The sequence below is a fragment of the Lissotriton vulgaris genome, chromosome 4_1 (genome assembly GCF_964263255.1).
Source record: "Lissotriton vulgaris chromosome 4_1, aLisVul1.2, whole genome shotgun sequence".
NCBI classification, from domain to species: Eukaryota; Metazoa; Chordata; class Amphibia; order Caudata; family Salamandridae; genus Lissotriton; species Lissotriton vulgaris.
Genome location: NC_141691.1, coordinates 584,007,107 through 584,032,946, shown reverse-complemented (window position 1 = coordinate 584,032,946; position 25,840 = coordinate 584,007,107). Strand labels below are relative to the sequence as shown.

The window sequence follows — 25,840 nt, the reverse complement described above, 5'->3', positions numbered from 1 at the left end:
TGGATGGCAAGTGGTATTGTATGTTCTGAAATGATGTGGTATGAAGTAGCGTGATTGGTTGTGGTACGGCGTTGTCTGATCTGGCTTGATGTGATTTGAGGGATTGTGAATTTTGGTTTTTAGTAGGTTACCCAGTGGTGTTTTTTTCCATGAGAGGGCAAGGGAGCGTTGCCCCCCACCCTTTGCGAGCTGCACTAAACATGAACAATAAAATGGCAATTAAATTATCTTATTGCCATTTTTTATTTTTCACAGAAGCTGTGACGCAGCCGCCAGCCTGCCCCCGAGCTGGGAGAAATGCAGGGCATGTCCTCTGCTGCCGATTGGCAGCATGGAGGACTAGAGCTGTGGACACTCCGAAGTGCGCATGTCAGTTTGGATGTATACCTTACAAACGTCAGCCTGACATGCATACTTTGCAGCTCTCCAACCCAGCTGTCATAGACAGCTGGGCGGAGAACAAGCACAGGCCTTCCGGGCCTGAAGGAGCATTCAGCACACCTGCTCCATCCAATCCTTGTGATTCTCTCATGCTGGTTAGCAGCATGAGAGCAGTGTTTGGATTGGTTAGTGAATATGTTCGTGCATCATACTGCAGAGGAACACGAAGAAGGATGTGCAGTCTGGGTAAGTACCATTGTATTTTGTTTATTAGAAATGTGCAATGCATGTAAGTGTAGTGATTAAGTTAGTGCTTATGGTTTATTTTTATGACTTTTAGGTGAAGGGGTTGTTTTTATTTGAGCTTTTGGAGGGAGGGGTTAGTTTGCTTTTGGAGGGAGGTTTTTTTTCAATTTCATTTTTTTTAGGAAGCGGTGGGCCACTTCACTCGCCCTACCACTTTCTAAGGCTACTAGCCGCTCCTAAGGTTACATGGAGAAGTGTTACAGGCCACATGGTGAAGTGTTACAGGCCACATGGTGTAATGTAGTAATGTCTTGTCTCATGAATGTCATGTATTGAAATGAGGTGTAGTACACTATCAATCAATCAATCAATGACATTTATAGAGCGCGCTACATACCGGTAGGGTCTCAAGGCGCTGGGGGGGGGGGGGGGTGCCGCTACTGCTCGAACAGCCAGGTCTTCAGCTTCTTCCTGAAGGAGAGGTGGTCTTGGGTCAGGCGCAGGTCGGTCGGGAGGGAGTTCCAGGTCTTGGCGGCCAGGTGGGAGAAGGACCTTCCTCCTGTAGTCGCTCTTCGGATGCGGGGGACGGCGGCGAGGGCGTGGTTGGCTGATCGGAGGTGGCGTTTGGGAGCGTAGAAGTTGATCCGGCTGTTGAGGTAGCGCGGGCCTTGGTCGTGTAGGGCTTTGTGTGCGTGGGTGAGGAGGCGGAAGGTGATTCTTTTGTTGACGGGGAGCCAGTGAAGGTCTCTCAGATGTCGGGTGATGTGGCTGGTTCGTGGGATGTCGAGGATGAGTCTGGCTGAGGCATTCTGGATCCGCTGGAGTCTCTTCTGGAGCTTGGCGGTGGTACCGGCGTAGAGGGCGTTGCCGTAGTCCAGTCGGCTGGTGACGAGGGCCTGGGTGACGGTCTTCCTGGTCTCGGTGGGGATCCACCGGAAGATCTTCCGTAGCATGCGTAGTATGTTGAAGCACGCCGAGGAGACGTTGTTGACCTGCCTGGTCATGGAGAGGGAGGAGTCCAGGATGAAGCCCAGGTTGCGTGCATGGTCTGTCGGTTTGGGTGCGGTGCCCAGGGCGGGAGGCCACCAGGAGTCGTCCCAGGCGGAGGGGGAAGAGCCCAGGATGAGGACCTCCGTCTTGTCTGAGTTCAGTTTCAGGCGGCTGGTCGTCATCCACTCGGCTACCTCTTTCATCCCTTCGTGCAGGTTGGCTCTGGCGGAGGCGGGGTCGTTGGTCAGGGAGAGGATCAGCTGGGTGTCGTCGGCGTAGGAGATTATGCTGAGGTTGTGTTTGCGTACGATGGCCGCGAGGGGGCTCATGTAGACGTTGAAGAGGGTGGGGCTCAGAGATGATCCTTGAGGGACGCCGCAGATGACTTCGGAGGCCTCTGACTTGTACGGTGGTAGGTGGGCTCTCTGTGTTCTTCCGTCGAGGAAGGAGGTGATCCATTCCAGCGCCTTGTCCTGGATTCCGATGTTGCTGAGGCGCTGTACTAGGGTGCGGTGGCAGACCGTGTCGAATGCCGCGGAGAGGTCTAGGAGGATGAGGGCCGCTGTTTCTCCATTGTCCATCAGGGCTCGGATGTCATCGGTGGCGGCGATGAGGGCGGTCTCGGTGCTGTGATTGGCTCGGAAGCCGGACTGTGAGGGGTCGAGGGATCCGTTCGTCTCGAGGAAGGCGGCCATCTGCTTGTTGACGGTCTTCTCGATGACTTTGGCTGGAAACGGGAGGAGCGAGATGGGGCGGTAGTTCTTGAGTTCGGTGGGGTCCGCTGTTGGTTTCTTGAGTAGAGCGCTGAGTTCGGCGTGTTTCCAGCTCTCAGGGAAGGTGGCGGTGTCGAAGGATGTGTTGATGATGTCTCGCAGGTGGGGTGCGATGACAGCGTCGGCCTTGTTGAAGACGTGGTGAGGGCAGGGGTCGGTCGGTGATCCGGAGTGGATGGAGTTCATCGTGCGGATGGTGTCTTCGGTGCTGATCGGGGTCCAGGCGTGGAGGGTGGTGGTGGGGGGTGATTGTTCGGTCATGGTGTGCGTTGGTTGGTTGTTGAAGCTGTTGTGTATGTCCGCGATCTTGTTGTGGAAGTATGAAGCGAGTGAGTTGCAGAGGTCTTGCGATGGGGTGATGTCGTTGTTTCCTGCGCTGGGGTTGGAAAGCTCTTTCACGATGTTGAAGAGTTCCTTGCAGTTGTGTGCGTTGTTGTCCAGCCGTTCCTTGAATGCTGTTTTCTTGGCGGCGCGGATCAGCTGGTGGTGCTTCCGGGTGGCAAGCTTGAAGGAGGTCCTGTTGTCCGGTGTAGGTTCCCTTCTCCAGACTTTCTCGAGGGCTCGGCAGTTCTTCTTGGAGCTCTTGAGTTCGTCGGTGAACCATGGGGCTTTCTTGCTGCCGGGTCTGCTGGGCGGGGTCCTCAGCGGGGCGAGCTCATCCGCGCAGCTGCTGATCCACTTCGTGAGGTTGTCGGCGGCCTGGCTGGGGTCCTCTGAGCTGGCAGGAGGGTGCTGGCTCAGGGAGGTGGCGAGCTGGTCTGCTGTGACCTTGTTCCAGCTTCTGCGGGCAGTCTGTTGCTGGTGCTGGTGGGTCGTCGTTCTCTTGAAGGTGAAGTGGACGCAGCTGTGGTCCGTCCATTGAAGCTTTGTGGCGTGGCTGACGTCGATGTCTGTGCTGGAAGAGAAGACTGCGTCGAGTGTGTGTCCGGCGAGGTGGGTGGGGGTGCTCACCAGCTGCTTGAGTCCAAGGTTGGCGAGGTTGTCGAGCAGGGTGCTGGTGTTGCGGTCGTTGTTGTTCTCCAGGTGGAAGTTGAGGTCCCCCAGGAGGATGTAGTCAGAGGAGGGGAGGGCAAGCGGGCTGACGAAGTCGGCGATGTCCTCGCTGAATTGTGTGCGTGGTCCAGGGGGTCGGTAGATCAGGGTGCCTCTGAGGGTGGTGTTCGGGTTGGTGTGGATCTGGAAATGCAGGTGTTCGGCGGTGGTCAGGGCGTTGTCGGTGCTGGTCGTTAGACGGATGGTGTTCCTGTGGATGATGGCGATGCCTCCTCCCATCTGGTTGGCGTTGCGGTCCCTCCGGACGATCTTGTAGCCCTCTGGGATAGCGATGGCGATGTCGGGAGCTGAAGAGGCGTTCATCCAAGTCTCCGTGAGGAAGGCAACGTCAGGGGCTGTGGCGTCAAGGAGGTTCCAGAGTTCGATGGCGTGTCTGTGGACGGAGCGGGTGTTGAGCAGGATGCACTTGAGGTGGGTGCTGTTGGTGTTCGATTTGGCGGGTGCTGGTGTGAGGCAGGTCCGGATGCAGGAGAATTTGCAGGCGTGGCAGCTGAAAGGTCCGTGGGTACGTCGTGGAGTGGCTTGATGGCATTCTGGGAGTCGGCCGGTGTTGAGTGCGATGAGGGAGGCGGCGGAGTACGTCAGGCGGGTCGGTCGGGGTCTTCGGGGGCCAGGGGTCCTGGCGCCAATCGGCGCGCCCGCTGCGCGTGACCGCTGCGCGTGACCGCTGCGCGTTCGCACGGTCGCCATTTAAGGCGAAGTGCGCGGGTGGGCGGAGCAGCTGGGAGGCGGGAGCGGGGAGGGAACAGGAGAGAAAGGGGCGGGGCTAATGGCGGTGGCGGGGAGCGGGGAGGGAGAGCGGGGGGCGGCGAGGTAGGCGGGCAAACAGGAAGGAGACAAGCACAAATGTAGCGATGGAGGGCAAAACACGAAGAAAAACGGCGAAAAGAAACAGGCACAAATGCAGGACAAAAACGGAGGAAAAACAGAATAACAAACGCTCATACGGCGCACAGAGAAACAAGCACAAATGTAGGTCAAAACCAAGGGGAGCGATCAGGCGGCAGCGAGGCCGGCGCTGAGGCAGAGGCAGGCACTGGAGCACACGCAGCAGCTGGTGGCCGTGCGGCGCGGGGGTGTCCCACAAGTGGGTCACACTCCTAAATGTGTAGCTTAGTGCCGACAGCCAGGTGGTGCTGTTCCGCTTTTAATACATCGATCGGAGTGTTAATGGTTGCAGAAACGCTCGGTTCCGTGAACGGGTCGTTTCTAGTTTTGGATGAAATTTCACGGACTGCAGGATGGTGCAGTTCCAGGCGACCAAACGGCGGGGCAGCTTCGTCGGGTTTAGAGAGCTTATCCAATGCTTGGAGCATTTTTTAATCGGCACTATATTCAGTCATCTCTTTGAACCCCTATTGAAATATCTACACATAACGATATTGGAGTTATTCTTTCCATCCTTTTGAACACCACCATGGAGGCATTGTAAATCAGTACTTCTATGCGGTAACATTAATAGGTACCAATCTTACCACCTGGCTCCTTGCACTGGTTTACACTTTCTGCAAGAACCAAAAGGAAGTTATCATCGATTACTTTGCCATGAGTATTATATGATCTAACATCACCAATAGTTCCGCCAACGACTCCTGAGGAAGGCAGTTCTCTCACTGCCGAAACGCGCGTCGAGTCCTTTGTATAACTTTCTAATAAATGCAATTGTCGTCTTTGTATAATATTGTTAAAATCAGTCAGGGTCTACACTGTTTTTAAGATATATTTGCTTTTTAATGAATGTATTTGATGGTTTTGCTCCAGTAATATATATGTAACTGTTTTACTGTATCATATAGTTTGACTTATTATTTTTAGTCTCTATATGATTTTTATCTATGTTTAATTAAATTTATATTTTTTTAATATACACGTTATCTTTTGGCAATTCTTCTTCTCCATTGGTCTCAGCATGTATGGTCACTTATTGTGGATGGCCTAGGTTTTTGAATTCATAATGGTCCCGGAGAGTCCTGGGGTCAGGAATAATGAAAAGTATGACACACAAATGGATGGAAAAATCTCTTTGCGTTCCCAAATGCTCACATTTCTTGGAGTCCGATGGCCATATTAGGCGAATTGGTAGACCCGATCACGCCACTGACATTTTGAGAAGTAGTGTGGGCTGGAGTGGGTACATTAAGAGGAAGGGTTGGGCAATTCTCTTGCAGTGCACGGAGCACCTAGGGGGTTGAGGCACGAACATAGGTGCAGATTCCATTTAGGTTTCCAAATGAGTTGCAGTGACTGTAGTCACGTCACCTAGGCTCATGTGACTTTGTTGGACCCATTGGCAGCCCTACAGGCTTGCGTGCCTGAGACGTGCCTTTGGGAGTGCAGTGACCAATTAAGGACTTCATAAAGGATAATGACTTAAGTCTTTTCAAATTGTACTTTTATTTATTTATTTAAAAAGTTTTATATAGCGCTGGCTAGACCCGAAGGTATCAGAGCGCTTTACATGAAAATCAACAATGTAACAGAAAAAGATAAAAACAATTACAAAATACCTCAAAAAATAGGTAATACATTAGGAGAGGAGAGAAAGGAGAGAGAAAAGTAGTGGAGCGGCAGGGGAGGTGAGAAAGGGAGGATAAGGGGAGAGACGAAAGGGAGTCTGTCTAAGGACCGACTGAGTAGGTGACTACCAAGGAGGGAATCCACGGCCCATCTCCCATTTAGCTAAACCAGGTAACTCCATCGGGCATCAGTCAAAATAGTTCAGTCTCAGTACATTGAGAGAGGAGGGAAGGAGAGACATAGATAGAGGGACGATGTGGGAAGAGACTACAGGAGAGACAAAAGGATGTCTGTCTAAAGACCGACTGGGTAGGTGACGTCCAAGGAGGGAAATCCCCGACCTGTCTCCGCTAGCCCTTTGTCGTTCTACTGTAAAATACTCATTAAGTGCAATATCATGATTTGTGGTCTGTAATTTATAGTTTGTCTTTTCTTGTGGTGTACAAAACTAAAAAAAAGATAAATGGAAAAGCAACATGTATAGTGCGAGAAACCAGAAACCCTCTATAACCATCCTAAAAATGACGGACCCCCAAAAGATTAGGAAAATCAATCAATCAGTCAGGGCTTTTGAAGCTCTACTCACCTGCGAGGGTCTCAAGGCGCTGGGGAGAGAGGGGGCTATTGGGTTTCGCGGGGATCCATGGTTCATCTGAAGAGCCAGGTCTTGAGATCCTTTCTTAATAGGTGCAGTATCTGGCTTCGTCTGCCCCATCACATTGGATGATTAGGGGAATTATGGAATAATAGCTCTGCTTTCCCCACATTGACCATGCACCCCCTGGCCCCTCGCGCAAATTTAGTAGTTTTGACCCACAATCCCTTTTTTTAGAGAAGTTCAATCGAACACAGGGAGGCACAGCCATGTGTTAAAGTGCGGCATTAGTTCGCTGCACTTACAACAAAAGCAATTTAATTACCACTAATGATACTGTTCATAAAAGTTGTTTTTAATTACTCCTTACTGCCTTTGTGTTTTTATATTATCGTAGCTCTTTCAATTAAGTCATTCTTTGCAATGGGCTGATGTAGAATTATAGTCCTCTCTCTACATTTGTGGAATGTTTCGGTTTTTGTTTTTAAAATATGCTCACCCTAAAATGGGGTGGGTTGCCACGTGTGTATTTGTGATTTGCTTTGTAGTTGTGTGTTTGTTTGCACCAGAGTCTGTCAGCTTATATCTAAATGCATGGCTCTGTTTGCTCATGAGTGTGTTATTGTGTATGAAGCATGCCTCGTGCATCTCTTCACTCTTTGTATTTGTTCTTTGCAGGGCTTTAAGTGGGCCGGGTCTCACCGGGTCTGAGCACGGGCAGTTTTTTAAGAGGGCCTCGAAACGGCTCTCTATCGGGCTGTTTTGTGCCCCGGCGGTCTGTTTTTTTTTCCATACTGCAGTGACGGCAGGCACATCGATGTTCGCGTGGTGAGCGTTGTAGGGCATGGGCGTAGGAAGTGTGGGGGACGCGGGGGACATATCCCCCCCAGATTTTGTAGTGGGGGGGACGCGGGGGACAAGGGTGGTGGGGACGACGGGACAAAAGAATTTCCCCTCTCTCTCCTGTCTCTGGCAGAGCCATTGGTATGTCAAAGTGCGAGTGCTTTGACGTGCTAATGGCCCTGTACTTGACCACCTGTGACCTTCCCTTTTGTTATGCAGCAAAAGCTACAGGAATGTTTTCACACCTCTCCCTCGCCGCCGCCACCACTGCCTGCCATCTGCACTTCCAGCACAAAGGAAGAGAGGTAGTTGTTTGTTTGATGACTGCAGGGCCGGATTTAGAGTTGGTTGCGCCCAGTGCGACCATCTCTGTGGGTGCCCCAACAAACTTTTTTATTTCGAGTTATGCGGGAAAACAATGCTGGTGTTATTTCTTGAATAAATACAAGTTTCTCATCAACAGCATTTCCCTCACTCCCATTTATATCTGCCATAAACAAATCTAAAATAATCCTGCTGAATTGGAACTGTCATACTGGAAGTTAGACAGGGCTTTCGTAATCCTAACATTGAAATACTAAGGCTCTCGTTATAATGTGAGACAAAGCTCGGTATTTACAGATATATCCAACCCCAGCATTTTAGAAAAATATGGCTTAGTAACAAAAAACAAACAAAAAAAATTATGGCCATTGCCTAAGAAGTGAGCATTTGCGGTATGTGTGAATAGGTTTCTCTACCAAACGAGCGTTTTAGAATTATCCTATCTGCAGGTTACTGGCTGTCAACTAAAATGTAAACCTTGCATCTAACCATTTAGAAACATACTGGCATGCACAAGTCATACTGTAGTAGTGATAAGTTGCTTAATTTCATCTTTCGCTGTCATGAGATGGAATGCGGCAGAATAAATAATCTTATTGGCTATAAACATTTCCGCACAATATTAGAAAGAACTGTATGGCGTGCCACCTACTGTAGTAGGAATGATTCGCTAAACATACACATAAGTTCAAATGTTAGTAGTAATGCCATGGAGATCATAGTGCTTTAATACATTTTAAATTCCAGATGGCTAAAAATAAAAACAGATTAATTTAAAGACGTCACCTTATGAAACATTCAAATGCATTGGAGCGTTTAGTTTTGCGTTAGGAATTTGCACACTGTGTGCAAAGATTTGATTTTTCAAAAAATAAATCAACGTTAATTATCAATATTATAATAATGTACAATTATATATATATTCAGTATAGAAAATAGGTATACTATTTAATTAGAAAAGGAACAACTTTTTAAACAGTGTAGTATGTGTAATTAATTATGTACATGAGAGTCTGAAACTCAAGGTTTAGGTGTTCCATAACTTAAATAAGTAACTGTCATGCATTGCTGTTCGGGGACAAAAAGCTCACACGAGCAGGCGACTAACTTTAAACAGGAAGACAAGTGAATGGGTCATGTAAAGTTGGTTTCCATATCATCTGTACAACATTTGGCAAATGTTTTAAGCTTTGGCATCGGTTACTGAGTGATAAACTCCAGGTATTTACGATGACTTATAACAGTGTTCTGACTAGCTAGCCAAACAATTATTTTACTCGGTCCCTGCAAACCTCTGGCCAATCACGATCTTCGTAAAAAAAACAACAATCCGAGATGCAATGCACAGTGGTCAGTCATTTAGTAGTAGAGCTGAAATATTAGTACGCTGAAGACTGACTTAGCAAGAGGATTCCATGGGTGTAGCGTTACTACCAGAGTTGGGAGTGAGATTGGAGTTTGTGTGACTTCTGTTGCCATCAGAAGTTTGGGTTCTGCTTCGGTTGCCTTCGCTGGTGTGAGAACGGCTTCTTGAACCCTCTCCGGTAAGGGATTGGCTTCTATTGCCTTCCATTGACGTTACACTGGACCCAGAAGCTGTGCGGGACCTTATAAGCCGGGTCATACTTGCTGAAGGCATGTAACCCATGCCTTGAACGAAGTATTTAAATGCTTCTGCAAGTTTTGCTGGCTGAACAACTTGTGGGAATCCTCCACAGTCTGACATCTTTAAGAGTGTGGTCTTTGTAGGATCCAGTTTTGAGTTGCACTCCACCACTGCATCAACAGCAGGGGAATTATCACCAACAACGAGCAACGATGGGCACTTAAGAGTATTATTAGGTCCTCCAGGAAACGGGCGCTGAATTTCTAGATCTCTTCGGCTGTTATAGGACTTGACAAAAAGTTGAAGATTGTCCCGGTTTATGCCATTCAAAATATGTTGGCGATAAGTCACGATCAGATCATGGTTGTTGTGGATTTCCTCCTTTGAAAATAAATGTGATATGACCATATCCGGAGGTGCATGAGTCCATCCAGAAATTTTAGCTGCTGCCCAGTCCATCCAACCCTCAGCGCAGGGGTTGATGTTAATAAGAACAAGTCCTTCCACTATTGACGGATGATTGAGAGCAAATCTGGTTAGGACATAGGCACCTGCTCCAATTCCCATTCCAATAATGCTCTTTAAACCAAGTTGTTGAACAACTCCTGGAAGCATCTCAGCAAGCTGATCCATAGAAGGATAGACATATCCAGCTGGGAAAGATGGCGCACCCTCTTGTTGACCCGGTGCATCCACGTGACAAACTGAAAAATGCTGTGATATTTCCTGCATGTCTTCAAAATTGAAGAGCGGATTGAAACAGGTTTTATGATTGAGTCCTATATCGTGGTAGGTCAAGATGACATGTCTGTTAACCTTTGGGGTCCCACACATTGTAACATGGAGGATTCCATGTGCTGTTTCAATGCTTTGCTCCTGAATTTCGAGCTCTGGAAAGATAACCGAGATTCCCTCTTCTGTTATCAGAGCTCTAACCTCGGTCACATCCTCAAGTACAATCAAAATTGTGGATCGTGTGATTCTCTCAGACCGCTACTGTGGAAACTGCCCTTTCCGGAGTACACTTTCCCAGGACGACTGTACCAATGCTGGTGTAATGCTAATTAAGGGCCTCAGATTTATGGTGCTCTGAGCACATGAGATGTAAACTGTGCCATTTACTTCATTCCTGAACACAAGAAAGGTATTTGGGCTAGAGGCATACAAAGTAAAGGAATAGAAAGAGGTGCCCAGAATGCATTAGGCGCACACTGCTGAAAGGCATTGTGCGGCACACACAGTGACAGGTGCAAGTCTACGTGAAGCACAGCTAGTGCATGGTACTTAAACCAATGAGACTTCTAGATTGAAATGCAAAAAATGACATCTGATGCTCTATAATATAAGACACAAAGACAAGGAATTAGCAGGTTAGGCCTTGTGTATCAGACCTTCACGAAGCAAAGGAGCACAGATGCCCAGTGGTGAAATGAATGGAGAGTGGTTCTTGAGTGGGAGGATATGTTCGGTTGCTATGATTTCTTAGCAGTAACATTTTGCCTAATAGCCTAACAGTCTGCCTGCTTAGACGATGCTGGGTGGAAGGCCTGGTACTGGTGGCTAGAAAGCCTAGATTGTATGACAGAGGTCCTGGCTTGCGAGGGGAAGTCTGGGCACCCAGACATGTCCCAGGGTGTTCACCCACCATTTTATCCACGTTTGTAGTTTTCATATTGCGCAAACCTGGCCGAAGGGGATCACAGTGCTTCACGTGAACACTAGATTATAGTACACAAGTCAAATCCATGTTTTTTCCAGGGATGGGGAAATTAAATGCTTTGCCCAGAGTCCTAGCATAGTGAGCCAACGCCGGGACTTTAACCGGAGTGCTTAGTTGGAAAGTCAGAAGCTCTATGCGTTAGGCCACATCTGGTATCCTGACCACTTGAATTTGTTGCATGGCAGACTGTATATGCATGGAAAGCGGTGTAAAATAAAGTCCATACCAGACTGTACACACCATGACAGAAGCGGAAAACTGGTACCGGGTATACTGTACACACCAGAATAGCAGTCTAAATGAAGACAAGCCACAGCATAATAACTGATGTCGACTCTATACCTTAAAATGGCTGATCGCTCTTTCAAAGCCTGGAGAATCAACTCCAGGGCCTGTAGGGGTGTCCTTCTCATGTAGGGGCACCCTCACATTTGGAACCAAGCATCCTGCCTACCATAGGTGTGACATAGTTTTTAAGTGCAGTGACCTCAGATATGAGGAACTTATAGCTGTTGTGACAGATGCAAGTACTATCTCACACAGGCTATAAGGGCAGGCCTGTAGTCCAGTTTAAGTGGACTACCACAGGTGATAAAATACATGCTGCAGCCCATCGAGCCTCTGGTGTACCTATGCCCTGGGTACCTTAGTGGCATATACTAGCGACGTATAATGTTACACCAGTAGCCAATTGTGGATGTACCAAAGTACTTACCAGAGCCAATTTAGGGCAGAGAGCACAGTTGCTGGCGTCCTGATTAGTAGGATCCCAGCAGACTACAGTCAAAACACACTGACCCCAGGAAAAAAGTGGTGGTAACAATGAAAGCAGATCCTACTTTCCAATACCCCCTGCCCCAAACATAAGGATGAGGCTAATCTTTCCCATTTGAAGCTTCATAGTCCTAGTGGAAATAACTGGAAAGTCCATCTTTGTTGGCATTGTTAGTCCCAAGTCTATGTTCCACTGAAAAGTCCATCCCCTGTAGGGAAATGGACCACCTCAAAAGTTTTAGTTTTTCACCCTTCATCTGTTTCATCCATAAAAGGGGCGTATGGTCTTTCTGAACAATGAAGTGAGTGCCAAACCGGTATAGCCTCAACTTCTTCAAGGTCCAGACCACAACAAAGGCCTCCCTCTCAATAGCTGACCAACGTTTCTCCCTGGTGGTCAACTTTCTGCTTATAAAAGCTGGGGTTGATCCTGGACCTCTGCATTAAGTAGTGACAATACTGCACCTATCCCTATCTCAGAAGCATCTATATGGGCAATGAATGGTTTGGAGTAGTCTAGACTTTGCAGAATTGGAGCAGAGCACATTTCTTGCTTCAGGTTATCAAATGCCGTCTGACAGCTAAATGCTAGATATGCTGCACTATAAGCTTCCAGACATATTAAGACTTTATTCACCACCAGCCTCTGAAATGTGGTAGGTGCATTTTTGAAACCGAAAGTCATCACAATAAATTGATAATGTCCATTGGGGGTTGAAAATGCTGTTTTAGGTTTGGCATCCTCATTGAGTCTGATTTGCAAATAACCAGCAGTCAGGTCTAATGTACTGAGATATTTGGCAGGGGCCAAAGTATCAATCTGTTCATTTGCCCTTGGAATTGGATAGGCATTAGCCCTAGTGACTGCATTGAGGCATCTATAGTCATCACAAAAACTCATCTCTTTCTTACCATCCTGCTGTGAGATTTTGGTACAAGAACTACAAGCAAGACTAGCCCAAGGGCTATCTGAAGCCTCAATGACTCCCAACTCTGGAATCTTTTGGACCTCTGTCCTGATGCAGTCTCTGACATGGTCAGGCTGTCTGTATATGTTACTCTTCACAGGCATGCTGTCACCTGTGTCCACTTCATGGGTACACCAGGTGGTTTCACTGGGAAACAGAGAAAAGAGACCAGAAAACTGAGAACCTGTCTACAATCAGTTTGCTATTGATCAGTAAGGCTGTCTGCCAAGGCTACTCCTTCAACTGATCCGTCAACAGGGTCCTGAGAGAGGAGATTAGGGAGAAGATCACTCTCTTCCTCCTGTTCCTCATCAGTGGCCATGAGCAAGCTCAAGTCAGTCCTGTTAACAAAAGGTTTCAGGCGAATCACATGAAGTACCCTGTGGGGACTTCTTGGAGTACCTAGGTCAACTTGGGGCCAATCCACTTGTCTTAGAGAGCTGCTGGCGCCACAGGCCACAACACCCACACTTTCTGTCCTGGCGGGTAAACAGTAAGTACAGCCTTTTGGTCATGTCAAGCTTTCTGAAGCTCCTGGCTGGCCTCAAAATTTTTGCTGGTCACCTTCATATGCTCAGCCATGTGAGAACCAAGGGCCCAGAACATAGTCTACTATGCCCTGTTTAGGAGGCTTGAGAGGTTGCTACCATCCTTCTTTGACCATACATAATGGACCCCTAACTGGATGTCCAAACAGAAGTTCAAATGGGTTGTAGCCCACCCCTTCTGAGGAACCTCTCTGTAGGGAAAAAGAAGGCAGGTAGTAAGACATCCCATTTTCACTTCAGCTTTTCTGGGAGTTCCATGATCATACCTTTGAGGGTCTTGTTGAACCTTTCAACAACCCCATTGTCCTGTGGATGGTAGGGTGTGGAAAACGTATAGTTTACACCACACTCTTTTACTTCTATCTGACAAGACCTCCTTAGGGAACACAACTCTGAAAAAAATTGCCAGGAGAGCCCTGGCCACTGCAGGAGCTGTAGTGGTCCTAAGGGGAATAGCCTCTGAATATCTCGTGGCATGGTCTACCACCACTAAGATAAAACTATCTCCAGGTGCTGTTGGAGGGTTTAAGGGACCTGCAATGTCTATCCCTACCCTCTCATAGATAACCCTAACCACTGGCAGTGGGATTAAGGGGGCCTTTGTAGTGTCACCTGACTTACCACTGGCTTGGCAGGTGACACAGGACTGGCAAAACTCCCTGGTGCCTCAGACATGTGGGGCCAATGAAAGTAAGAGACAAACCTGCACCAAGTCTTGCTCTGCCCAAGATGTTCTTCAAGGGGGAGGTTGTGTGCCAGGGTCAATAAGAACCCCCTGAACGTCATAGGTATGACCAACCTCCTGGTAGCACCAGGCTTGGGGTCTCTACTTACAGAAAACAGGAGCCCTTCTTCCTGATAAGTCCTGTGGGACCTACTGAAATGTCCTGCTTCCTCAACAGCAGCTTGATGTCTGAGATGTTCAAGAGAGGGACAGGCCTTCTGCTCCAGACTGAAGTCTTCCCTTGAAGGACCCCTGACCCTTGTTGCTCTGCCTTGTCAGGCCCAAGCTCCTCTAGTACAGCTCCCTCACAAGTACTGAGAACATCTCCCTGAGGAGGCTGATTCTCATTGTAAGTCTGAGAGGAGGATACATCTTTATCCTTCTTGCTCCATCTCTTGGGAGCTGGCTGGTCCATTTCTTCAGGATCCAGGGCCCCCACAGTGCCTAACTTCTTGGCCGCAGCCCTAGTGACAGCAAATACACTGGCTGAAATTCCCATAATTTCTACATGAGTCATGAACTCCACTTTAGACCAGGCTGAAGTTTCCAAATGATTGCCCAGTAGACAGTCCACAGGTTGGTCGGGGGATGCCACAACTCTCTTTGGGCCAGTTACCCCTCCCCAGCTGAGATTGACATCTGCCATGGAATGATCTGTCCTGCAAGTTTTTCTGTCACCATATTGACACTGGCCCAATCTGTCCCTGTATGCCACAGCTTCCTGACCATTGATGAGAGGCTGTTGTCTGTATTTGCCCAAGTTAGTGGGACTTTACAATAAGGGTGGCAAGCTCAGTGCCACCATCACAGACTAAAACAGCCTGAGTGGGTGTCCTGACTAGGCCAGAACCCACTTTAGTACACAAGGTTAACCCAGCTAAACTCTTGGGGGCCCTACTACTACCAGTGCTATTGCTAGGGGCACTAGGAGGTTTAGGAGTAGTAGTAGCAGTATTGGTGCTAGACTTAGAGCAATCAGCATCCTTTGCCCTTTTACCCTTTTCCTTACACAAATAGCACCAAGGTTTCTTGTTAGAGTAGGAAGAGGAATGGGACCTACCCCCATAGAAAGATTTCGGAGGACCTTCAGAAGACTCTTTTCTTTAGATTTCTCCCCACCTTTCTCGTGGGCCTTAGAATAATCTTGCTTCTTCTGGTCAGCACTACCATGAGACATTTATTGCACTCTGGTACAGACCCACTAGTTTGCCTTCTTTACCAATACTTGGGAGGAGGTAAGACCCGAGCCCACCATGTACTGATGCAGCTGCTGATTTTGACAGTTGTTAAAGATGTGCTTCCTCACAAGTAAATTGTACAGTCCCTCACAATCATGCACATGTCGTAAGAGTATTCCGTTTATTCTTCCTTTTTTGTCCCATCTTTGTTTGCTGTGTGCATGAAGATGTGAGATTCAAAAACATGTTTTTTCACATTTGGTCTAATTTGTGAATCGAAGCTTACTTGCAAACTATGACTACATGCCTGCCTTTATCAATGTTCCACTACAAAACTATGCGATTGTATTCTTTTAACGGAGTGTACGGTTCCCAGACAATGTTCGATTTGAATCGGGGCACTAGAAAGTCCAACAGGTTGTCCCTGTCCCCCCCAGAAATTTAGTGTCTCCTACGCCCCTGTTGTAGGGTAAGGGAAATCCTTTAAAGAGTTATTTTCTCTCCTGGATTTCCCTTCTCTTTTCGAATCTCAGGAGCAGCAACATTGTCGTGGTGTCACCACCAGGGCTTTAAGTGGAAGTATTTTCAATATTATATACAAGCCATAGTTGCTACTTATTTATTTTATGCCACTAGCAACCATTGTACTAAGCCAATAGTCCTGACTTGTAGGTATGATTTGACTTGGTGGTGTATCATCTAGCTGGACGCAATTACAGGAACAGCAAAATACAAGTCGGGCGGCACACTGTGCTAAACACAGATTTTTAGCTTACCTGTTTTTAAGCCACGCCCTTAATTACATTGACCACGCCCCTTTGAGGGACCCCCCCCCCCCAGTTTTTTCATCCCACTTAAAGCCCTAGTTTTATGCTTCTGTGATCGCATAGTCTGTCCCTCTGGGGGTCTCTCACTGTCTCCCCCCACCCCCTCTATCCGAATGCTTATTTGCCTGCATTTGTGTTTGAATTGTTGACAGTATGTTTGCACGCGCAACGCACGCCACCAAACAAATGTCTTTTTGTTGCACACCTTCACTAAGCACGTCAAACGTATTTGCACGTGCAAATAATTTGCCTCCATCTATGATATGATAGGCAAACAAAAGGCACGACCTGTCATTACCACATAAACACGCACAGCAGGAGCAGTCTCTCTTCCCTCAAACAATTTACACTCATAGCCTGGCAAAACTGGAATACTTCTGATTGAGGTGGTAGTATCTCTTGTACCACCCTATGAAGCTGCATTGTGCCCTTCCACAGCCTCGGGTATTCTGTCACAGCATTCTGTATGGAGCCTTCTGTTAATTGTATTAAATTAATTCATTCCGTTTAAAGAAGAAACCACGGGGGCGTGGCCAAGATGGCGGCTGAGTGGTCGCACTCTAAGTGAGCTCCGCCATCCCTGGACCCTAATCCTGCTGTGCACGCACTGATTCTCCCCCCGGGACGTTGCATTACACGGAGCGGGGGGCCGTAGCACCGGAGGAGCATCTGTGAGACCGCTGGCCCCTCCCGGGGCGCTGGGCTGACTCCGGACGGGGCACCGCTGCGGAGGGCGAGCGGGGCCTAACACACGGCCTGGTGGAGAGACGGATCCTGCCCGGCCATAAACGTCAGCCCGGGTGATTGCTGCGGAGTCGCTGACCCTGCCCGGGATTTCTGAGCCTCTCATTGCCGCGGGGGCCTGGGGCCTGGGCTACCGGATCCGGAGCCATAGAGACTCCGACGCCGGGTCGGCGTCGGACATCACGCGAGGCCGGGGCTCGGGCCTGGGTCCTAGGCCTCGACTACTTTGACGGCCTCTAAGAGGGCCGGCGAGCACTGTGGGCCTTACCTGCCGGACCGGGACGGACCTGCCTGGTCCTGTGGCACCCCGTCGGAGCGTGGACCGGCTGGAGCAGAGGTGAGGAGGGAGAGGTGCCGGACTTGGGGCCTCCTGCTACGCGAGGCCGTGGCTTCGGCCTGCGCCCCGGGCCTCAGAGACGCTGCACTGCGGTGGCCCCCCGGCCCCCCGGTCGGAATTGCGGAGCAAGGGGCGGCACTCCTGGGCCGACGTAGAACCCTGCGGTGAGTCAGACGGCTGGGGGACAACGGTGTGGACAGTGGCGGCCGACACTCCTTGGGGTCACGGGGGACCGGGAGTTGGGCTCCTACGTTTTCTAGCCGCCTTTGCACTTGGCCACCGGGATAGAATTGGGACGGGCCCCTTCCTCAGGGGACCCCTGGCGGCATTCTGGGCCTGACCGTGGGAGAAGGAGAGGGCCGACCGGACATTACTGCGACCCCCATGTGGCCCTGAGGGTCTGCAGTGGCCTAGCTTGAAGTTCGATCCCTCAGTGAAGTAGGTGACACCGAGCCAGAGGCCGCGGAGCTTGTGCAGCGAGAGAGGAGAGCAGCGTCGGGCGGTTTGGTGCTGAGGGCCCGGGAGGGTGGCCAGTCATCGAGGGAACGGACCGCTGGTCCCGCCGCAGTTCCTGCTTTATCAGTGGGGCGGCTCGGCCCCATAGGTCAGTGGTGGGACTGCGTGGGAGTCCGGCAGCTCGGGTCCTAAGTTGCACCAGGGATTGGGCTGTTGAATTTCTAGGAGAGCACCTCGGTAGCCACCATGTCGAACAACAGAGGGTCCCGGAAGGGAGACCGCACGCTGCCAGAGATGCTGAACCAGAGCAATGCGAGACAGGACCGAGGTCAGCCATCCCCACCCCACCCGAGTGGTGCCCAAGGAGCGAGTGGAGGAGAACCCCCGGTTACGAGGTCCTTCCTAGAGTCCCTCTTCAGCTCATTGAGGGACGACTTTCAGACGCTTAAGCAGGAGGTCGCAGGTGAGGTCCGTGAGATACGGAGGGAGGTGGACGGTCTCGGTGACAGAGTGTCCACGGTGGAAGAAGCGGGCCAAGCTAGGGACGAGGAAATCACACAGTTGCAGCAGGAGGTCATCCGACTCCGGGAACAGCACCTTGACCTGCAGACGCACACGGAGGACCTTGAGAATCGCTCCAGGAGAAACAACATCCGCGTCCGGGGCGTTCCGTCCCGGGAGGAGGGGGAAGATGTGGCGGCCTACCTCGGAGAGCTGTTCAGAGAGGTGCTGGGGGAACCGGCTGACTTCGCCATTCGGATTGACAGGGCACACAGGGTAGGCCTGCAACGCCGAAATTCAGCGCCTCCTCCTGACATCTTGGCTTTCCTGCCAGACTATCCCTTGAAGGAGCGGATACTGAGGGAGGCTCGGAGGAGACCTTCCCTGGAATTCAGAGGCCACCGGATAGCTCTCTATCAGGACCTGGCCGCGTCCACTCTGCAAAAACGCAAAGCTTTTAAAATTGCGACTGACTTTCTTAGGGAGCATGGCACTCAGTATTCATGGGGACATCCCTTCCGGCTCATTTTCAGGTGGAACGGAATCTTGCACCAGTTGCGTTCTCTTCAGGACACGTGTGGAGTGCTGGGGATCACTGCCACTGAGGACGGAGCTCACACACCGCGCCGGAGCCGTATTACCAGAGACGGATGGCAGACAATCCCCAGCCAGCGATCATCTGCTTCCTTGTCACGGCCGGACTCCCCTGCGGCCCGGGCGGAGTCGGACACAGCGGTGCAGGATGGAACTGGAGCTGCTACTGCAACTGTGGTGGCGCTGACAGCTTAAGTGAACTCCGGGGGGAGATCGACATCGCTGTGGTGGAGCTGCAGGTTTGAGGGTTTGGGGGGGTGGGGGGAGCGGACCGGTGCGAGGTGGCTGGACGTCCACTTTTCCTGACTTTCCGCAGGCTTGTCCGATAAGGACCGGACTGGGACAATGGGTCTACAAGTTTTTGGGGGGGTAGAGAGGGGGGTGTTTGAAGTTGTTGATCTGGTCCCAGTTGTGGGAAGGGGCTGGATGCGAGAGGGTGGGCGGGGAGACCGGGGAACAGTTTGGGGGGGCCAGGGGAGTTGGGGAGTGGAGTGGAAGACGGGGTTTGGGGCTTTGGAATGGGGAGGGAGGGTCGTCCAGTGCACACGGGGGTTCCTGGTCATTTTGACATTGTCTGTGCTTTTTGATCTGCTATTATTTGGCTATGGCTTCAGCGGTGCAATCTGCCTCTTTGCTTGGCATGGACGTTGGGGAGAGGTGGGAGGGTTCGCCGGGTGCTTCTTGAGGGCGGTGAGCTGCTGGATGGGTAGCCTGCTTTATGGTTTGCTTGGAACTGTCTGCTTTTTGTGTCAATGCTCTCTGCATAGTACTCTGCTGCACCACGGGCTGAATGACGCTCTTGTCCCCCCGTTTTTACGGCGGGTCCTTGTTGCTTTCAACTACACCACCACTCATGCCTCCAACCACATGTAAGGTAGTGACCCTGAATGTCCGGGGTCTGAATAATCCTGTGAAGAGGCGGGCCGTCCTTTCGCTTTTAGAGAACACACAGGCAGATATCTGTCTCCTCCAAGAGACGCACTTACTGTCACAGGACACACACACAGACTCCGCTCACACAAGTTCCCCTCACAATTCTTTTCCTCATGCACCACTAAAACAGCTGGGGTGGCGATTCTGGTAGCGCGGCGTTTCCAGGGGGAGGTTCTCCACAAATTTGCTGAACAAAAAGGTAGGTTACTGGCTTATCGGTTTCGGATCGGGGGTCTTTTCTTTACGATAGGGTCCCTCCTATAGTCCTAATGAACGACAGGACCGCTTTCTTCAGGCGGCGATCGAGGAGGTCACATCTTCCCAGGATAGACATATCATACTTGGGGGAGACTTCAATATTGTCTTCGACTCTGCACTGGATAGGTCGGCGCAACGCTCCCCTCAGGTTGGAGAACTCTCAGCGGACCGTAAGGCTCAGCTGGACGAGGTGGACCTCCTTGATCTATAGCGACATTTGCACCCGACGGATAGGGTCTACTCATACTATTCTCATGCGCACAAAACGTACGCTCGGTTAGACCACCTTTTGGTTACCTCCCCAGTGAAGGCGTTAGCATCTGGATCAGAAATGGGTGTGATCTCCCTCTCGGACCATGCCCCGGTCGAGGTCCTGTTAACTATGCCCCCGACGGCGCTCCGCCCACGGACGTGGCGCCTTCGTGATACGCTGCTGCATAGGGCGGAGGTGGTAGCTCGCATTGAAAAGTCGATTCAGGAATTTGAATCCCATAACGATAATGCAGACACTAGTAGGGCCACGCAATGGGCGGCATTGAAGGCAGTCATCAGAGGGGAATTTATAGCGATTTCCTCGGCGGACAATAGGGAGCGGCAGGCCAAGAGAGACGAACTTACAGATCGTGTTCGGGAACTGGAACAGATCCATCGCAGAACCGGGGCCCCCCGAATTTGGCGGCAGCTCAAGGAAGCCAGGAAGCTCCTGGCGGCCCTGGACCTTGACCGGGCGGAGTACGCCGCTTTGCGGTTGCGACACGCCTTTTATACTGGGGGGGGGACCGCTGTGGCAAATTGTTGGCAAACAGGCTCCGCGTGGCGCGGCAGAGCCAGCTGGTCAAGGAGATCTCTGGCCCGATGGGCATGCCGGAAACTGAAGACGAGCGAATAGCAGCCGTCTTTCGGGGCTTTTAGAAGGACCTCTATGCCGGGGACCCCCCGGATGAGGAGGCGATGGACACTTATCTGACCTCGATCACACTTCCCTCTCTGGAACCTATGCAGGCGGATTATCTGGACAGGGACATTAGGATTGAGGAAGTAGTTTCCGCCATTGCCCGACTCAAACACGGCAAGGCACCGGGCCCGGACGGCTACATTGCGCTGTTTTATATAACATTTTGCATGACGCTGGCACCCATCCTGACGCGCCTCTTCAACTCCTTTGCGGAGCCCGGGGCCATTCCGCCTGATCTGCTCAGGGCCTCGATCTCGGTTATCCCTAAGCCAGGTAAGGACCCGAAGCAATGTGGATCATACCGGCCGATCTCCCTTCTGAATATTGATTTAAAACTATATACGGGGATCCTCGCTGCTAGACTAGCTCTCCATTTGCCCGGCCTTATCGATCCTGACCAAGCGGGTTTTGTCCCGGGAAGGCAGACGGTGGACAATACGTTCATTTGCTGGAAAAGGCCTCCCGGATTCCAGGGGAGCGAATGATGTTGGCGGTGGACGCAGAGAAGGCGTTTGACCGAGTCCACTGGCCTTACCTGGAGCGGGTGCTTATGAAAGCGGGTATAGGAGAGAAATTCCGCACCATGATCCTCAATTGTTACATTCGTCCGTCGGCGGTGGTCCGCGTTAATGGGCACGCTTCTACCTCCTTCGACATTGAACGGGGCACCAGGCAGGGTTGCCCGCTCTCACCTTTGCTTTTCGCGCTCTACATGGAGCCCTTTGCCCAGCGGATGCGAGATAACCCGCGAGTGACCGGCATCCGGATGGGGGCCTTCACACACGCTGTTAGCCTTTACGCTGATGATGTTATTTTATCCATTGACAAGCCCGCCGTGGCTCTCCCGGCGTGCATGGAGGAACTGTCCTCTTTTGGCGCGGTGTCTGGATTTCGGATGAACATGGGGAAATCGGTAGCGCTGGATATCTCCCTTGACCCGGTCACTAGGGCCTGTTTGCAGCAGCGGTTTCCCATGATATGGTCTTCGGGAGCAGTGCCCTATTTGGGCATCCAGATTGCGCCTACCTTGGCGGCGATGGTGTCGGCAAACTATCGGGCCCTGGGGGCCAAGATCAAGGAGGAACTGGGCCGATGGAATCGGGGCACCTTTTCCTGGCTTGGCAGGATAGCTGCTGTCAAAATGACGATTTTACCTCAGGTGTTGTACCTCTTTCGGGCCTTGCCGCTCCAACCGCCGGTGGGATGGATTTCGCAATTGCAGGCAGACGTTTCTCGGTTTGTCTGGCAGGGGAAGAAGCCCAGATTACGTAGGGCCCTCTCGCTGCTGGCCCCGGAGGCAGGTGGACTGGGTATCCCAGACTTTCGCAAATACCTCCAGGCAGCGCAGCTGCGCTGCCTGGTGGAATGGAGTAGGTGGGAGTCTGATAAGCATTGGCTCTTCCAGGATCAGGCGGTAGCAGGGAGACCGCTGCAGGAAATCCCCTTCCTACGTCGCCCTCATCGGCCTAAAAATCTCTATGCCTCCTTTGTTACGAGGGTACCACTGCGGGTGTGGGATGCTACGTGCGTTCTACGTGGCCTCACCACGTTCCCGTCACCGCTTACTCCGCTGGTGGATAATCCAGACTTCACCCCAGGGATGGAGAGGGGAGCGTTTGCGAGGTGGCAACAGGCGGGGTGCAGAGCCTTATGTCATCTTTATGGCCCAGACTGGGTGGTTCCTTTTCCCCAACTTCGCCAGGAGTTCTCACTTCCAGAGACGGAGCGACTTCATTACATGCAGGCCCGCCACTGGGCCCTTCACCCGCAGGTGAGAGAGACGGCCGATCGGCCTTTTCTCCCTTATGAGCACTGGCTCATGACACGGACTTCGGACTCCAAACTGATTACTGATTTGTACAGGCTGCTGCAACCCCCGGCAACACACCTTTATCACCCTGGGAGAGAGCGTTGGGAGAGGGAGCTGGGGAGGACACTGAGCCCTAAGGAATGGGAACACATAGCCTATAGAGCGCGGCACTCGGCCTACCACATGGAACTCACTGATACACTGACTAAAATCTCTACCTATTGGTATTACACACTGGAGCGAGTGCATGAGTTTGACCGTAGTAAAGTGGATGCATGTTGGCGGGGGTGTGGACATAAGGGTACACTTACGCATATACTGTGGGACTACCCGCTCCTAGAACTTTACTGGAAGGAAGTGTTGGATGAAAAATTGATTCTGCTTTTGAAATTGAACTGCCACGTTTCCCTGCCTATACCCTGCTGGGACTTCCGAATGATCTGATGTATCCCCTTCGTTCTCGTAGAGGAAGACAAATAGCAATAGCTCTGGGCTCCGCGGTTCAGAACATCCTGATTCATTGGCACACTGCTACTGTCCCGTCTATCACTGGCTGGCTCCACAGGTTGTGGCATGTGTTGGGTATGGAGAAGCTGTCCCTCACGGTGGCGGGGGATGTGGACCAGTTTAGGGAGCTCTGGCAACCATTTCACTCCCTATTGCTTACTGAATTTAAGGAACTTACCTGTCCCAAATATCTCCGCCTTTTGAGGCTTCCAGCCCAGGTGGAGTCTGCCCTTTGATCTTCCTGTGAGTTTCTCTCCTTAGTATTGTAGCTCTGATGTGTGTTGAGCTTAGGGACTGTGCACTGGACCGGGGGTGGGATTGGGAGGGGGGGGATGGGAGTTTGGGTGTTGGGGGGGCATGTTGGGTGGGGGGGTTACACGGGAAATGTCATAACATGTTGAGGCGACAGGAGCCTTCTATCACAGTGCAGGCGGAGTCAACGGATAGCCATTCATTAACGGCACTCTTGGACACTTGCTTTTCCGCCCTGCTACATCCTCTTGAAATGTTTGTTTGTCCTTACGTGTTGTCTTGAATAAAATACTTTAAACCTAAAGAAGAAACCACTAACTTTGTTTTTTTTCATTTTATTGTAAAAACGCAAAGAAAAACAACATCCACAGCCATATTGCAATGTATACCCATACTACATGTTTCACATATTGTTCCACAACAACAATCTAGCAATTCGGAAAGCAATCTCAATATAGGAATTAAATTGCAGCAGCATTTTAAAAATCTATTAGAATACCGGGCAAATGTGGATGGAAACAAAGGACATGCGAAAGAAACCCCCGTGCAAACAAAAAGAAATACAAAAAAAAGAATAATAAAACAAAGAAGAGAAATAAAAAGAGAAAAAAATACTATTTTCAATCACAATACAATGGCATGACTATAGATCAATCATTTTGCGATGCAACTACCCAAGTGCTGCTGTGGCATTCGCCGCACTCCCATTGTTGGACCCCCCAGCCCCAATCGTCCTGCAGGACCACACCCTCCCCACCCAGGTTCAATCTACTCCCTGCTCAGAATGTGCAAGCAGATACAATCGTAGCGGCTCCCAAATATCCCTCGGCCTAGACGATAGGGGCAGTTCCACCGCATATACGTTGAGGTTATCTCGACAGTACACCAGATCGGCCAACCATGTCTTCAGGATAGGTCGCTTCCCCCTCCCCCACGTGATCGCGACCCTCCTAGCGGCCATAAGCAACGCCAATCGTACAAACTTGCCAATCGCCACCCTTATATGCGGCACACAACAGAGAAGACACAACAGCGGTGTACAAGGAAGGTCTGCGGTGACCATCTCACACAAACTACCCATCACAGCATTCCAAAATTCAGCTACCGGGCGGCAGCTCCACGCCAAGTACAGGAAATCTGCATCACCTTGTCCGTACCTGTCACAATTCACTGTCTCACGTAGGCCATATCCATGCAGCCGCGCCGGAGTGTAGTACACTTGATGTATAATTTTAAAATGAATAATCTTAAGATTGCCATTCATACACACATTCCCAGTCAGTCCGCATATGTGCTTCCAATTATCCTCAGATATATCAACATTCAGACAAGTATTCCACCTAGCCCAGCTTTTGTCCTCACCAACACTGTTTCGTCTTTAATAAGTTTATATATCTTAGAAAGTAATCTCTTATTATTAGGGACGGTGATAACCGACTGCAACAATGCCAAAACCGGAGGCTCATTCGGAAATGTGACATAATGCACCCGGGCTGCACTCCGCAAGCGATGAATCGCAAAGCGAAATAAAAGTGATTGATTCTCGATATGGGTCAAGTCCCCCTGCTCAAGAAAAGTGCCATTGGGATATACATCCCTCATATGAGTAATGCCCACCTCCCTCAAGACCCTCATAGACAGGGCCTCATGTGTGACCGACAATTGCGCATGACACTCCAGGCGCATGTCAGGCGTATATATTGGTAACTACTGCGCCAACATCCCTATGCGCTGCCATGCCGATACCGTGGCATCTATTGCATTGATTTCCGATTTCGGGGTACCGCGTGAGCTATGCGTGACTACACTGTGCAGAGGGACCGGAGCAGCATCACCCTCCTCCAACGCAACGTGTGGCATGAATGCATGCAGCCTATACCAGTAATACAGATATTGAGCCTGCGCACTTAATAGGCATAAAAGTCCGGGGCCGCGAAGCCACCGTGTTCATACCCTCTGGTGAGAACCGACCACTGCACTCTCGCCGCCTTACCGCCCCACACCAACCGCAGCAGGTGACCACGAAGTGCATTGAAAAAGGACAAATTAAGTATTATAGGCACGTTCACAAACAGATATAGAAAGCGGGGCAGTACCACCATTTTGACGAGCGATACGATCTGCAAGTGACAACGGCAGCAGCAGCCAAGTTTCAACTAAGTTTTCGAACTGCCAACAAGCTCTGCCATACTTCTCCCGTATTACAACTGCCGGATCGCGGTTCACCCATACTCCTAGGTATTTAACGGGGTCCACCGACCACACTAGTGGGAACTCGAGATCCGTCGTGTGGTCCCAGCCGTCAGCGGAATTACAAACGACTTGTCCCAGTTTATTTGCAATCCAGAAATACGTCCAAACCGCACATACTCCTGCAGTAGCTGCGCCAAATACAGAAATAGGTCACGGACATACAACACCATGTC

At 50.6% G+C, this 25,840-nt stretch overlaps 1 protein-coding gene and 1 pseudogene across 3 annotated transcripts in view; one reads left to right on the top strand and one right to left on the bottom strand.

The window, feature by feature from the left end:
* The window catches only part of NT5C3A (5'-nucleotidase, cytosolic IIIA), a 459,065-nt gene that overhangs the window by 13,515 nt on the left and 419,710 nt on the right, over nucleotides 1-25,840 (top strand). The gene's annotated exons all lie outside the window — the stretch shown is intronic.
* On the bottom strand, nucleotides 9,122-10,251 carry LOC147722294 (protein NDRG1 pseudogene; annotated as a pseudogene).